Source organism: Manis javanica, chromosome 1 (genome assembly GCF_040802235.1).
Source record: "Manis javanica isolate MJ-LG chromosome 1, MJ_LKY, whole genome shotgun sequence".
Classification (NCBI taxonomy): domain Eukaryota; kingdom Metazoa; phylum Chordata; class Mammalia; order Pholidota; family Manidae; genus Manis; species Manis javanica.
Genome location: NC_133156.1, coordinates 233,262,956 through 233,279,981, shown reverse-complemented (window position 1 = coordinate 233,279,981; position 17,026 = coordinate 233,262,956). Strand labels below are relative to the sequence as shown.

Here is a 17,026-nt window from a genome sequence, read left to right as displayed (position 1 = left end):
AGGGGAAAGCCACTCTCACAACACTTTCCCCAGAGAAAAGATGCCAATGTCAATGTCAGCCATTAGGAAATGTCATTAAAGCAGATGAGAAATGGGCTGTGGACATTTTTATGAGCCCAGAATACTCTGCTTGGAGATTTTATGGAGACCACAGGAAGCCAGAGAGACAATGCCATTCATACCCTTTTTTAGAATCTGGTAAGGAGTGATTTTCTGTGCTCAGCAGAGTGTGTTCTTGAAAGGGAAAGTTACCGTTAGGGACCATGTCAAAGTAAGCCTTACTCAGAGAATCTATGGATCTGTTAGAGATGGACTGCCCCAGGCCAGGTAGCTGTGGGCTCAATGCCCAAATCCTTGCAGAACTGCAAAGAAAATGGTTCTTTTTGATTCCAGAATACTCTGGGAACTAGTCTTTAGAGAATGCTATTCTGTTTAAGTCTCTATGGTTACAACCATACATCTGTAATCTCTATGTATTCATTTTCTTCTTTGTTCACATGACAAAAAGGAGCTCGGGAAGGTTGAGAAATGTATACAGATACACAAGTGGTCAACAGAGAATCAGAATTTGACTCTGCATTTTCTTCTTTGCCATGCTGCGTTTCTACCCAGGCCCAAAGCTGGAGATTTAAGGCAGGGAGAGGAAAAAGGCTGTGCATATAGGAGTGTCCCCAAATGAGGTCTTGCAGGGCTTTATTTAGGTCTCCTACCTCAGCAGAGGTGTTTTCCCTCTGTAAATCACCAATTTTGATCCACACAGTTAAATAGGAGGGAGGTGTGCTAATTCGTGGCAGCTTGCTTTCTGCCTTTGCGTTACTTCAATTTGGTGTTTTCCCTGGAGTCCTAGGAAAGGGAAGGGACAGATTATCCAGAATATTCCTGAAGTGCAGCGCTTTCCTATTTGTACTGACATCTCGTGGTAGTCCTGTGTTACTGCAGCCTGCATTGCCACCTGAGTCCAACGTTCAACTTTACCAATATTCATTTCCTCTTCCATGCATTCATTGAGCCAGAAGTGACTAAGCACCTAGTAGGTGCCACGCACTGTGCACGGCACTGGAGAATGTTAAGATTTACTAACAGAAGAACCATGGGAAGACCAAATTGGAAGCTGTCATACCAGCTCATCTGATAACTAAGAACTACATACACTTCAGTGAGTATCTGCACTCAAGAGTACCAGGTACTCAGTCACAAGCAGGCTCTCAGCTCTGCATATATATTCACCCACTGATTCTCACCGTGACCCTATCTCGTTTACATTTCAGATTTGAGGAAGCGAAAGCCATGAGATCATCAAGTTATCCAAGTTTAAAAGGTAACTAGTGAAGTTAGGTTTTGAACCTTGAATTTGTCAAATCTCAAAGCCAGAACTACACTGTTCTGTGAACAAACAGCAGGGACAGATCCATTCCAGTGGTGAGGCAGCATTTGCGAAGGCCTTAAGGAATGGCCACGTTTATTCCATGAGATTTAGCCCGTGAAAATAATGGGTTATTGAGCTTCCCAGATGTCTAGTGGTTAAATTCTATTCAATTTAGTTCAGTTCCACAAACAAAAAACAAAAACAATATTAACATAACTGTGTATATATTTTAGCTGGTTTTCTTGTTCCAAATCTTAAATACATGAATATATAAAAGAAAAATGGAAAAATATATGTCCTATTTTGTTACCTGCTTATTTTATTTAATTCATTAGACTTCATTCTTGAATACCAATTTTACCAGAAACTTAGTGGCTTAAAACATTTTCATATATCTAATAATTGTGTGTTTGTAACTGCTTTATTTTTCCTGTTCACATCCTTTGTGGATTTTTCCATTTTTTATGGGATTTTTTTTCTTTTCATCATTTGAGTAAAGTTATTTATATATTAAGGTATTAATTCTGCATATACACTGCAAATTTTACTTTGGTTTATCGTCTTTTAATTTCATCTATGACATCATTTGATAGACACAGGGGATTTTAAAATCCAGTTTATTCATGTCCTTTATGATTGTGCTTTTGGAATAATAGTTAGTAAAGCCTTTTTCATTCCCTTACATAACTATAGCACATACATTTTCTTTGAATTTATTTTTATTATGGAAACATTTAACTTAGCTCTAAATTAAGGATTTTACATTATTTTTCAAAAGCATAAGCAGTTGCTATGCCATTATTCCATAAATACACCAGACATTTCAATATGTCCAAGATGTTTACAAACACTTTGTTCTTGCCTGACTCTCTGTATAGTTTCACTGCCCTGGCTCTCCTGAATGAGTCCCACACTAACTATATTGTTAGACCTTTATGATGTTTTAACGTCACTAAGCCAAGTCCTCCTTCATTCCTCTTCTTAAGAAAAGCTTTAAAATCATGATGAATTACCTTCATATGTCCCTGTGTTCTTCTCCCAGCCCATATCTGAGCCGTGGCTGAAGACTCCCTGGGAGTATCTGCTGATAACCCCTCTCCGTCTTTCACTTCCTGATCTATCTCCTACCAGCTACTTGAGCCAGCTGATTGCACACACCGCTCTCACATACATCAGCTGTCTCCTCCGTGCTCCTCTGGCTTGGTCCTGATTGTCCTAGGACATTTAGTGACCTCCTGACCAGTCTGCCGCCTGCAGGCTTGTCCAGTCCATTCTCTACAGGAGCCACCACAGTGATTGCCTCAAAGGCTGATCTGATCACGTACTTAACTTTCAACTGTCCCTCATCTCCTGCGATACAAAGTAGACACCCTTAGTCACCAGACTTCACATTTTGGTCCTTATCTAACTTCCCAACTTTATCTCTCTGGAGACTCCGTCTTGTAACTTCATGCCACCTGCTCCCATGCAGGCCACTGGCACCTCACCTTCCTGACTCCCCGCATGCAGCCTCCTTCATCGGTGATGCCCTTCCCCACTGCTCCAGCTTCCCACATGGCAAGCTAACACCTGCTTCTCCTTTAAGACTGAACTCCTACTTCATCTTCAAGAGCTCTCGGATATTCCCCTGTGCCTTTTCCTGAACATTCCACTCCAGACCTTCTCCCCTGACCTATTTTCCCAAGCATGTGCACAGCAAGGGTAGTGATGTTTACGTTCTCATATTATTATCATCACCTCTCTACAGAATATTGTAATCTTATATTTTGGAGCTCAATTTTGATAAATATAAATTACATGAAGGCTCAGGTCACATCTTATTGATGTATGAATTTACAGCCCCTGCTAGGCTATAATATGGGAAAACCTAATAAATACTTATGTATGTATGCCCTTTATAGCTCAAGTTTCTATAGCTCATGCCAAAATTTGTCACCCTTAGTCACCCCTTCCTTCAGTATCACCTCTCCTAATTTCCTACCCTCTGTTTTGTTCATGGCCCTTAAAAGCAATGTGAACTCTGCTTTAAAAGCCTGAATGATCCTTTGTTTGGGAAATTTTATCTTACACGCTAAGCGCAGACAGCAAGAATTTTGTAAAGCCTTTCTCCTATTGCTAATTCCGGAGTCTCAAAACTAAAAGGGGCAGGACATTTCTTTCTTTCAGGCTGAAGAGCATCTTTATTACCAAGTTCACATGTATTAACACTTCCTGGAGCCCAGTGACTGCAGTTCCTGGGAGACAAGAAAGACTTTCATTGAAAATGTGCTGCCTGGCTCGGCAGACCTCTCTGAAATTCACTTCACATGTTATCCAGGCCACCCAGGGTTGCTATGGAAACCAACATGTCAGATCAGCAAAAAATAAGATAAAGATTTGGAAGAAGTCACTGATGCTGCCACCTTTTTTTCAGTCTTTCTCTCATTCTCTGTGCAGGCATGTGTGTGCATGTGAGTGTGTACATGTGCATGAGTGTGTGTCTGCATGAGAGCTCGTTGTCCAAAACCATGGCATCCCACAGAGGGCACACACCTTTCTATGCCTCTCGAAGCTGGGACTCCCTGGCTGGTGTTCACTACTGTGGGACCTCTTGTGACAGGCAGCCCAGCCTGGGGGGGCCCAAAGAGAGTTCAGCTTTTCCTATTAACATCTAAATGGACTCCAGAGAAGAAGTAGTTATGTAAGGGGAAACAACCCACCATGCGTCCTGAGGACTAAGCCACATTCCACAGAAAGGAAAATAAAAAACTGTGGTTGGTGTTTTGCTAATGTCTCTGCTGTTAGTACAGGGCTCCAGTCCAGAGCCAGGGAAAACATTTCATTCAGACCTTGGAGGAGGCCCTTGTAAAAGGCCCTGTTTGAGTTTGGTCAGGGAACCCACCCAGGCAGCGCAGTGGGAAATGTTTCCAACCTAAGACATTCCAGCTGGTTGCTGGAGCTGCTCTGGCCTCTAGTTTGGACTAAGGTACTAATGAGAAAAGCCCGCTTGCTGGCTCGGGTTCACCCCCACTTTCATTCACTGAGATGGAGAGACGGGCAGAGCTCTGTGCCCCCGAATGTCCCAGCTGCTTCATCTATACACAGGAGGGAGAGGTGGTGGCTTCCAGTGACTCAGGTATTTGGCCAGAGAGTTGATGTGGGTGAAGTCTGGAGTTCAAACCCTTTGGGGAGGATATAAACAGGTCTGAGCACTGATTGTGGCCAGGCACCATCTTAGATATTTCAGACTATTTATCTGAAACTCATTTCATTCTAACATCAAGCCTGCATGTTTTCACCAATGCAGTTTTACAGATGCAGAAACTGAGAAGCAAAGAGGAGAAGTAAAATGCCCAAGACCACAGAGCCAATCAGAAGCCAGTGTGAGGTTTGATCCCAAGCCTTCAGGGCATCAAACCCTGTTTTTTTCCACTGTTCTTCCCATTATAACACACTCACTGTTACAGGGGCACACACACTGTACAAATGCTGTAGAGCCGCACACTGCTTTTCTACCCTAGCCACTACCTTACATTACAGATGGTTTCAGGAGGCACTCTTAGAGAAAGTGTTACTAGCTCTGTGAAAACCAGTACTTCTGGGGGCACTGAGCACCCAATTTAGGATGAGTCAGGGAAGAAACTTAACATTTGGCTTCCTTCCCTTCCTTCCTCCCTTCTTTTCTTCTCTTTCCCTTTCCCTCCTTTCCTCTCAAAAATTTAGCAAGTGATTTTTGAACATTTATTCTATTTCAGCCTCTGTGCCAGGCAAAGAGTTAAAGAAACAATATCCCAGTTTTGAGCTTGTATTTTTACTTTTGTTTTGGTGATTTAATTTGTGTGTGTGTGTGTGTGTGTGTGCGCGCACACACTGTGAATCCACATGCACAGTTTTTTAAAATTCTAACATAGTAAAATTCATCAATCTGTTCTTCCTATTTTGTTCCTTTTATCTTCTTTTAAAGAAATCTCTACCTGATATTACAGTGCCTCTTACTGACTATATTTATGGAGTTTTAGAGTTTTGACACATTTCTGTCTTAATTCCATAAAAAAGTTGATCTTTGTTTCTTATGAAGTAGGGATTTAATTTCTCTTCTGTCTCTTTCCAGTGTGGATAAGCAAACATCGAGCCCCAGAACTGAACAGTTCACATCCCTTCTAACCTGTCGGACCCGGGTCCACAGACCCGTGTCTGTGTCTGGGACTCTTCATTTCTCTTCCCAGCACTGCACTGCCTCTCAGCGCTACTGGTAGCCACGAGATCAGACAAGTGACACATGCATTTCCGTTGTGATTTCACTTCTGATACGGGAGGTAGTTAGTGGTGCGTCCCAAGTAGATGTTTACCTAACGTATTTGGTGTTGCTGATCTCTGAATTGTGTTGTGATCAGAAATCATGGTAAATACGATACTGGTATTTTAAAACTTGTGGAGAACTATTTGATGATCTGCAAAATTGCTCATCGGTGTAAAACTTTCACATTTGTTTGAAAATTGTATCTTGCTGTCGTTGGATTTAGGAGTCCATGTTCCTTAGCTCAAACTTGCAAATAGTCTTTTATTTAAGCCTACTCTTTCTTATTTTTATTTGTGTTTGTCTTTTGATTATAGAGAAGCCTTGATTTTCCATTATATTCTGACTAAAATTTTAAAACTGTTCTGTCGAGTTTTGCTTTACATAGTTAGAAACTATCATTATTTTCATAATTTTTCACTTGACCGTTCATCATTATTTCATGACCTATACCTACCTAGTTTTCTTTTTGTCAGTATTTATGGTTTGTGGTGTATATACTTTCATCCTTTTACTTGCTACCTTGTTGTATCCTTATGATTTGGGTGTGTTTTTTGTAAAATCCATTGGCTGATAAATTTTTTAAGTCATTCTGACTACTGATTCTTTTAACTGGAGATGGGCCAACGTATTTTTAATTTTTTTTTCAAATATTATGTTTACTTTTGAATGTCTTTTTCTCCTTTCTGGTTTTCCCACTGTTGATGTCTTTAAACGTATTAAATATTCTTATTATGTATCTGAAAAGTTCTCCTGTCTGTAGTTGCTGCTAATTTTTGCTGATTTGCTGGTTTCTTTGGTTTTATTTTCAGTTCATGTTTTTCAATCTCTACTTTTTGGCACTGCTTCGAGGCCTTGGTTAAGGATGTCTAGAAACTTGGTGTTTTTGTGTTTTCTCTGTCAGGCAAATGTAGTCTATGAACCAGTGCAGTTTAAAGTTCTCATTTTTGTGAGTTCTGTGGAGCTATTTGTTTGTTTTTGTGACTGTTGTGTGGATCCCACATCCAGGGCTGGCTTGCATGCCTGGATTCCCAGGGAATACATTCTTATTGGCCTCCCCACCCAGAGCTAATGGCAGGCAAACACCGTCTGCCTCTGCAGGATGAACATTTTCTGGTTCACCGTGCCCCTGGAACTGTCCTTTTTCAAAGATGCCAGTATTATGCTTTGTCCCCAAGTCTATTCACCTTCCTGTGTGAGGCTCAAAATATGTCTGTGGTCCCCCTGCATATGTGTCCATTACACTGACGTCCAGTCCTTCTGGTGTCAGAGGGCATTTCCAGGGAAGCCCCTGGCTTCAGAGCCTCCCTAGATATAAACTGCTTTTTCACTGGCCTTTGCAGACTTTCCTTATTTCCCTATATGCATATACTATATGCAATGCTTAGCTTTGCATATAGAAGAGTATTAATATTTTATTTAGTCTCATCTTTTTTAGGTAAATCATTTTTCATTTCACAAATATTTTTTGAGTGCTCACCTGACAGCAGCCACTCCTTGTGGTTCTCACAGGGAACAAGACTCCCTGCCCTGGGGAACCACTTTGTATTGCCTTAGTGTTCTAATCATGGCAATAACTAATATAACTGTGATGTACTGGCAATCCTTCTAAGCATTGCTTATATAGTAACATGAGTATTTCCATAATGGCCTAGGGATCATATTATTACCATCTTACAAGTAGGAAAATGAAGGCTCTTGGAGTTAGATATATACTGATTGATGCGAATGAAAACATGTATGAAGGAATAAAGTAAAAATTTAAGAGATTCAAATTCATAGATCTCTGAAATTAAAGCCCATCATAATGTGCATCCACTGAGAAGTAGTGGCTTGTAATTCTAGCAGAGTTCCTTTGGTTTTCTTCATCTAAGACTGGTAATTCTGATTCACCTCGTTTTACAGAGACTTTTTTGTTAATCAAACTATCCAGAAGGTTCTCTTAGGAAAAGTGCTGCAGATAGAGTGAGAAACAATTTACATGAAGTAAGACTTGAGGCAAAACCCTGAGCCAGGCCTCATACTCAAAACTTTAAACTCAAGACCACTGAAGGTTTTTCAGATGAAAGAGCATTCATCATACTGTGGACCAATGATATGTCAATTTATAAAATATTCAATATATAAAATATAATAAAGAAAAAAAGAAGAGAGAAAAAACCAATGAAAATTGCAAAATTTAATAGTGAAATACTATTACCATTTGTCCTTTTGTGACTGGCTGTCTATAAGTCTCTAATGAAAAACCGAAACAGTAAACTCAGAAAGAAAGTAAACATTCAGTATGTTGTCTGAAATCAGAAAATGGCATTATAACTAGGTAGAAAATATGTACAAAGTTGTCAGAGAACATGATCTCTCATGTTTATTGATGCTGTAGAAGTATTTTTCCACTTGTGAATAGGTGGGTTGGATAGAGGACAAAATTCAGAAGAAAATTTCTCAGGCGTTCGGCTGCAGGAACGATCTTCCGAGCTACCCGAGGCCCGTTCTCCATCAGAGGCTCCCCCGTGGCGGCAAAAACTGTATTTTGCTTCTTGAATCACTTCGGGTGCCTGTTGAAGGCAGAATCCTCTATCCCCAAAGTCGGCTTTCTGTCACTGGCCGTACCTACAAGGATTTTCTGCATCTCCTCTCTTTGATTTGTGACCCAGAGAGTAACCTGGAGGCCATGATTAGCTGGAGGAGCTGGTAACGGTGTCATTGCCTAAACGGCCTGAAACTCACACCTTCCTAATTACTTAAAAATATCCCCCCAATACCAGGGAAATTGGTCTCTTCTGTCTCTTGGAGAAAGCCTTCCCAAGACTCCTGCACCACAAAACCTTTCTCCTCCCTTTGAATTTGAACTTCTTGTTTGCTGGACTCTAAAGTTCACATTGGCAGGGACCACACCTTTTTTTTTTAACTATTGTTTTCCCTGAATTCAAAACAATTTCACATTGTAGCTACTCAATAATGACCTGTCAAATAAAGGAATATATGATGCCCACTGCCCACATCACACATTTGGCTAGGGGCTTATACTAGTATCACCGGGTGCCAATGCCGATGGGTAATGGGTTACAGAGCTCACCAAACGGGGCTAAGGCACTACTGGGGAAGCTGCTTACATCCTCTATAATTACCAACATTTTACATTTAAAGGCTAAGAAGGGCCAACTCCAACAAAAGTCTACCTAATTTGAAACAGACTTTGAGGAATTCCTTAATTCTGACCTTCGCAAGGCAGAAACATAAATATATTTTATGGACCAAAATGTATAAAACTTCCTACATATTTTACTCAAGTGTAATTGTATGTAATACATAAGCATCTAATACAATGAACTCTGCTACTGACTTTTAATTCCTTTGCATTTAGCCCAGAGGTTCCCAACCAAGTGTAATTTTGGTCCCCAGAAGATAGTCCTAGGAGACACTTTTGGTTGTCACTAGAAAGCAAGGGAAGTGCCGCTGGCATCTAGGGGGTGCAGGCCAAGGATGCTGCTAAACACCCTGCTGTGCTGAGGCCAGGCCCCCCACCAAAGGACTACCCAGTCCACAATGTCATGCTGAGGAGGTTGGAAACCTGATCAAATGTGTCTCCTCCCTGTCCAGATGTGGTCTTTTGATGTTTTTTCACCGTTTCCTATAATCTCCCAATATTTCTCGGCCCCCTCTATATTCACTGTGTTTGTGCTTATGAGATAAAATGCATAAAAAACAGGTCATTGTAGTCTCTGGTCTTATTCCTCAAAGTCAGGCAAACCTTCCATTATTACGACAGTGTCATCTTTGGCAGTCACACCAAACATTTTTCTTTCCTCCCACCAGCATCTATCCCAGTTTTATTAGCGTTTAACAAACTGACCCTTGTCTGTTTTTCATTATTTTGGACCTCATTTCTCTCTTTGGACTTGACCCTGCTGTTTGGATTCCTTGGATGTACCTTCTCTCCACCCCCTTTGAGGGAATTCATTACCCCACCTCGTGCCCCGTACTAACTCAGCAAGCCAAAGAGTAGTCCGAGCTCATCTGTATCTCCAATAACAAGTGGGTTCAAACACTTATGGATGGCGGCAGAGGAGTCTCACTCTCCACAGCCAGAAGCACATAAACATGTGTGTTCACTGGAACAGGAGGAAGCATGGCCTAGAGATGTTGGGCTAACTCCACACGAGGTACATGATTATTGGACAGGCACAGACATTAGTTAAGAGCAAGTGAAGTACACCCAGACTTATTTTCCTTTTGTGTGATACATTCCTTAGTGCCTTAGATTTATGATTTAACTTTAGGAAAATTAAAGTAAATGACGAAGATGTGTAGAATGAACTGAATCCCATTTTCATAACTGACTGTTCCATGCCTGCTCCTGTGGGAGATCGACACGAGTTCTCCTAAGCTGCTTGTCTTCTCACCGTAACTAATTTGACAAATTAATGTATTAACTTACTATTCATTGATAGTTAAAAATTCTCAGGATATAGGATGGGTGACACATATACAATGACTTATACACATATTTTAATTGTTGTGGCTTATGTGATTGCTCAAAGTGTAGGTGTTATATTGCATTGTGTAATGCTAAGTATATTTGCTTCTTCCAATTTGCAATGCTAAATGCCAGATGCAAGCTACTTGCTTAACTTTCTACTACAACTTTAACATATAGTTGCACATATAGGTGCACAAAGTTAATGAATTTTGCTTTATTCATTTTATTGCATTATTTTGGCCTAAAGCAAAACACACCCACATAACCATCACTCACAAAATATGAGACATTACATAGACCCAGAAGTCTCCCTCTTGCCTCTCCCAGGCATACCCCACTCCAGAAGGAAACCTTTCTTTTGTTCTTTATCACCATAGAATGATTTTGTCTGCCCTTGAACTTGTAAATGGAAACAAATAGCACTTTTTACTCAATATATTGTCTATAAGAATAATTTATGTTATTGTATGACAAAGTTCATCCTTTTCCATATATATTACATAATTTTCATATACATGTGTATATGGATGTATATGTAATACATATTATATATACATAACAGATAAAATACATATACGTATATATAATTCTTGCTTTATTGAACTGACTAGCATCTCCAGTTTGATTTTGATGAGAGCATTTCCTGTCTTATCTTTAGCAATCTTTTCATTGAATAGGGAAGCGTAAAATAGAGAAAGTACTTATAAAACCACAAAGCCGGAAAGAGGTCTGGTGAAATTAAAATTCTCCTTAAAATAATTTTTAGTTATACCTGTTGGTAGATTCACAACTCTAGATTCATAAATTGTAAATCTAAGGACAGTGATAGCTAAAACCTAGCTAATAGAAGAGAAGTACCTTTCCAGTATATATCAGAACAGTATACTGAAATGGCAAATATCAATGGAGCTCTTGCTTTGGTCATATTTTTGAGAAGCATTTTAAGAACATGGATATGTGCTTTTGACAGAATAAAAGATAAAATGGAGATCACAAAACTGAGAATGTCTGTGTGTATCCTGTACTGTCTGATACCAATTTGCTAATTTTGATGAGCAAAACATGTGTAGAGCCAGAGACAGAAAGATTAAATTTAACATTGGTTTTTTTTAAGATTGTGAGTTTTTTCTGGGTGGGTGATTATAACTTATCATTTTCTACTATACTGTATTTTCTAAATGCTATTGTTATTGTTATTTCCCTAGTGCAGAGATAATACGTGTACCTTTCAGGAAGGTAGCTTGTCATATTATGTACAAATACTGTTCATTTCATCTCTTCCTGGTGGCTCTGTTTGTTTGTTTATTGCAGCTCTTAGCTGTATTCACGAGAAATGGTGAGGGCATCTAAACCTATTTCCTGATTTAAATTAAAATGCCTGCAGTGATTCGCTGTTCGGCGGGAGTTCAGTGTTTGAGATATGTATTACACAAAATGTTGATTAATGTTTCTGATGCCATTTCTGCCATGCTCTATTTCTAATAAGGACTGTAATTTGATGTTGCATTTTAGTCAGCTTCTGTAAAATATTAAAAGTGAGTTTTGTTTGTTTTTCTTTTGTGAATAGAGGAGCAACATAGAAACAGAAAATACAGTTAATCAAAGGTTAGAAAATATTGAAGAAATCAGAGAAACTAGAACTCACGAACTTACCAGTGATATTAAAACACTTTCCCTTAGGTGCAATCACTACATATGTGTGTGCATATACTTTTGCAGACTCATTTTTCACTAAACATTTGTAAACAACTTTTCGTGTAATTGAATATTCATCTCTATTGTCATTTTAAGAGCTATTTCCTTATATAGTCATACCATGAAAATCAGCAAATTTCCTAAAGCAGTATACTGAGATTTCCTGATCCTAGGCAGAGGGGGGGGGGGGGGTGACCTGGTCCCCTACACAGTGGACAGGTGTGATTTTCTGACCATGGTCCAGACCAGGTAGGTTCCATAGAGGACAGTACAGGGTATGGGAGTGGAGGCACAGCTCTCTTTCCCTATTTTCTCCTAATAGTCTCTATTCAGTCTTGGGGCCCTAGTTCAGGCATCTGTAATCTCAGCTTTTTGGATCTGAAGTCAGTGTTTGACCCAGGCCCACAGATTGTATGGGTGGGTGTAGAAGCACATTTTCGGGAGAATATGGTTTATGAATTTTCAAAGGGACCTGCCAATATACAGACATGAAGTATTAAAGAAAACATTCTTCCTGGGATCTAGCAGATCACGGACTAATGTTTCTGGAGTCTTATTTAATGAATATTTCCATGGGACCTTTGGGAACAGTAATTCAGGAGCTGTTATTTAGTCATCATTTTAAAAAAGAAATATCCATGTTGGAATATTTTGTCACTTTTGAAATAAAAAAGAGAGCCAGTTAAAAAATGGGCTTTTGCTTTTCCATTTGATTATCCACTTTGTTGTCTTATAAATGTAGTCAGGATAAAAATGGCCATTGATCGTGTTGATGAGTGAAAATTACATTACTAGCACTTACAGATAACAGATAGAAGATAGTGATATTGGCCCAATGAAATCATTCATATTATTTCCTCCTCCTGTTTAAAGAAAGGACAATTCAATTCCTCCTGGCTTTTGCATCCAGAGTGGCTTAGTTTTCTAAATTCTAATGAATTCAGTCCTTAATGCTCTTCTATGGATTTCTCTAGGGTATTCATAGACTATTTCACTTTCCAACAGGGACCCACCTGGTGTATCACCTACACACACATTCTATTCTTATATCATGGCAGCAACAGCGAATACTTATCAGCAGCTATTATCGATCAAAACCCAGATATTTTGGCTCTTGCTAGACCATTATATTTTCCATGGCAGAAGGGACTGTATGAGATTAGAGAAGAAGTTTCAGAAATAATTCAATCAGGTAAAGCTTTGTTTGATGCTTTCATTAGTACAGGGAATCCCCTTCACACTAGGAGTAGGATGGAAGACAAATTGAAAAGTGAAATACTATTGAGGTTTTATACTACAGGTGAACACATCACATCACACTAAAATTACACAATGGACCTATAAGTAAGTAGTATTATACCATTTCTATAGATTCAAAGACAAGAGGCCCAGAGACACTGTGCAACTGGACAATGTTTGGACTATTCTGTACAAAGGAGAGAGGATTTTAACCCAAATTTCTCAGACTCCAAAGCCATGTTTTCTTCCACTGCCTTTTAAGATCTCTGAAAATCGGATCAGGCAATGACAGATAGCTTCAGAGGTTGCACTCACTGTAGTCATCAGTGATGGGTTCTCAAGCTCAGTGGTCGTGATCGTGTGGTTTCAGTGTGAGGGGGCATATCAATTACAGTTAAGTGTGGTTTGCACAGGGGTCAAGGTTATTAATAGCCTCAATGCTATAAATTAAATAGCATGAATTGAATTCCACCCAATCCAATGTGACTCAACTCAATTCAAGCTAAAACTACTTTTTCTGAGCCCCAATTACATAGTCAATCATCTGCTGGGTCTCTGTGCTGGGACAGAAAAGAAGTAAAGGTCTGGACTTTACCCTTGAGAATCTCTCCATCTAGCAAGTGATACAACTAACAAGTGCAGAACAACTACCAGGCAATTTCATGTTAACCTGTGAATTGATGATAACAGCAAAAGCATGCATTTTCATCAGCTCTCCCGGGTAGTGGTGTGAGATTCGATACTTCCCGGCGGGTAATTGTGGAGCGCTCTCTCCAGAACAGGACGAGACTTAAAAAAATTCTTTAAAAGATTTTTTTTTTTTTTGAGTATCAAAAAAATTACTTGAAGGTCCATTTTGATTGCAGATGAGCCATGGAGCTTGGGCTCTGTTGGACAAATTAATGTAAATGTGGTGGTCTCATTCCTCTTCAGATAATGAATTCCATCAGTCAGTTTCATTAGGGGCTGAGACCCCTCAGTGAATAAAAGGAACTGAGACCTTGATCCCTGAGTTTGGAAGGCAGACAGTGAATACGCTGGGTGGGATGGGTTCTGTACAATTTATACATCCCCAGGAAGGAAAACTAGTATCTGGCTAAGTGTGTAGATGATTAAAGAAATACATTTTGCTCCATCTAGCTTGGCAGTGTGAACTGGAGGGGTGGTACACCTTGGAGCTGAGAAGGTTTTGGTCTGAGGTACCTCTGAGCCTCAAGTGAAGACAGAATACTTCCTCATCCCCTGAGGAGCTGTAAGAACTTGCATCAGTCAGGGTCTACGTTCCCCATCTGCCAGAGAGAGAGGCAGCTCTGTAATGCCTGTGGCAGAAGAGCCCGTGAGAGAAACCTCAGAACTAGCAACTCAGGGGGAGATGTATTTTTATGCATTTTTTTCTTGCTTGCTACTATTATTTTCCGCCAGGCCTCAGATTCCCTTCACAGAAACCACAGGAGACACGTGGCTCCACCACGGAGGTTTTGCCTTGAGCACCGTCTAAATATTTACTCTCTAGTTCAGAGCATCACCGGAGAAGAGGACATCCCTGTCCTGGTCCCATGGCGATCTCTCTGAGACCCACAAAATGCCAGAGTAAGGAACTATGAAAAGCTTGGGAATTTTGCTAGGAAATAAATCCTAACACAAAAATCCCAATTCTTAATATTTAAGTGTGTAGGATTAATTTGCACTCAGAGGCTAGTGAAATCTGGAATATAATGGAGAATTAGTAAAAGTTACCTCGCAAGAATTGATCACTTTAGGAATTTATTTTTAGGAATTTTTAGAGATACTTTAAATAATTTAGGAGTAACGTAAGAACCCAGATGGGACACGTTCCTTGAGGGGCTTTCCTCGGGCAGTAAAAACAGTACTGAACAATGGTGAGGTAATTTTTTCCTTGTCATAAGAGAGCTTGGTGGATACCGCATTTTCACAATGTATTAATCGTTTATAGATAGCACTGCAGCAAGAAACTAACTGTATATTTATATTTGAAGGCCACGTGGCGCAGGTGGAGGATCAACCTGGCATGGCACTCAGGGGTCTTTAAAGTACATGCAAACTCCACAGCAGAGGGCAGCTTCAAATCTGACCCCTGAGAAAACCCACTCCGGGTGGCTGACACTGATCAGAAGAGCTCTTCCCAGGTGCTGACCCTGAGCCTTCCCTGGAAGTGGGGTAATGACTCTATCTACTCACCCTCTGTGTATGCTAGGCTCTGAGTGAAGCACTTCCCACTCGATAAATCTGCCCTGACTCTATCTATTCCCTTAACTCAGGGTCACCTGGACAGCAGGCCTTACAAGGGACAAAGAGGAGCCACATATGCTGATGAACTGTTCTCTGCCCACTGGCTGTGCCCCCCATTCTATTTCTTCTCTCTTTTTCTTCTAGTCTATCTCCTCTGCTCCTATCCCTGTTTGGTGTCTAACTCTTGATTTTTATTTTCCTCCTTTGAGGTCCCTTCTGTCCCTGATACGATTTAATTATTTGATCTTCTCAGAGTGACACTAAGATTTTTCCAAATCATGAGTCCTTATCTTCTTTCCTTGCTCTTTCATCTCATAGATGCTCCAAGAGGATCATCTGTCCTGAGACTGATTCTGGGATCCAAGCCCTGACTTGGGCTGAGAGCTCAGACAGCCTTACTGGTACGCCCGAGGGGCTGGACTTCATGGTATCAGGAATAGTGCTAAAATATCCTTGGATGGTACAGTTCACTCACTGTCTCAGGGTAGTTGGGGTTAATTTTCTTTCTTCTTAATGAAAATGAGTTCTTTGTGGAAGGACGGAGGCCTTAGCAGCCAGAACATCGTACCCCACGTGCCCCTCCCACCCTGGAACTCTGCCCAGCAAACTCAAGCATAGACCAGATGTATGCACAGGCATTCCCACCCACTTCTGCGTCTGGGGGCTCAGAAAACTGTATGAAAGCATTGCTGCCTTCACTCTCTAGAGGAGGCATCCAGAGGAGCTCAGGGAGGGAACTGGTGGTGGCCAGCTATTTTGTGGACTGGCTAATTTCTGCCTTTTGCTAAGACCTTATTAGGCCTTCCTACTTCTGGCTGCTGGGATGTAATACCTAGTGATGTTCTGGACTCACTAAAAGGATTTTCAACATTCTAAATGGAAATAGACCTATTTAATAAAGGTGCCTTCAAAAATAGTAAGAGTCATTTTCTGTTAAACTGACAAAATGTACATTTTTTCACACTGTGGAATGCCAGGCCTAGGGCTATGTGGTGCCCTTATAGATTTTACATTCTCATGAGGAAATAGACAGTGAGTTAGCATGAAAATTAATAAAGAAAGATGAGGGCAAAAGGGACAATTGCTTTGAAGAGCATTAGGATGATGTAGTGGGCACTTTTGTGCAGGAGAAGAGACTAGACCTCTCTGAAAACGTGACAGTGAAGTCAAAACCTGCACACCCCAAGCCAGCTCAAATCATGCTATCCCAATGTTCTTCCTTCCACTGTGACACCTGCCACAGGGACATGGTGTGATTAGGGTTCAATTCCTTGGGGTAAGCTCAGGACTTCAGGCAAGCTGCATTCAGAAAATGGATCTCAATGTCCCAATTCTAAAATGAGGGACTGTGAAGTGGCTCTTTTGCCTGCCTGAGAGGGAGGTGCAAAGATGGATGGGATTATGCTGCTCCAAACTATTTGCATATTTCATGAGTTATACCACTGTTCTCTATGGGAAGATGGGAAGAGTATATCTGGGTATTGACAGTGTGCAATGGACCTGTATGTGTTCATGGGCTTTATCCATGTTCACATTCACGTCCTGGAATCCTCAGACCCATTCTGTAATGCTGCTGTTATTTCCATTTTAAGGCTAAGCCACCACACACACGGGGGAGAACTGGAAAAGCTGGACATCTGACTCAGGGCTCCATCCCCATCCCCATCCCCACTAACTTGTGGATGATGCCAACTCTACTGGCAACATGCGGCTTCTGGAA

At 40.5% G+C, this 17,026-nt stretch overlaps 1 long non-coding RNA gene across 1 annotated transcript; it reads left to right on the top strand.

Moving 5' to 3' along the window:
- Positions 1-964: 964 nt before the first annotated feature.
- LOC140850419 (uncharacterized) lies at positions 965-16,116 on the top strand. Its single transcript, XR_012133265.1, has 5 exons — positions 965-1,156; positions 1,269-1,318; positions 9,923-10,046; positions 15,054-15,203; positions 15,625-16,116. It is a non-coding gene; the product is annotated as an uncharacterized lncRNA (long non-coding RNA).
- The last annotated feature ends 910 nt before the right edge of the window (positions 16,117-17,026 follow it).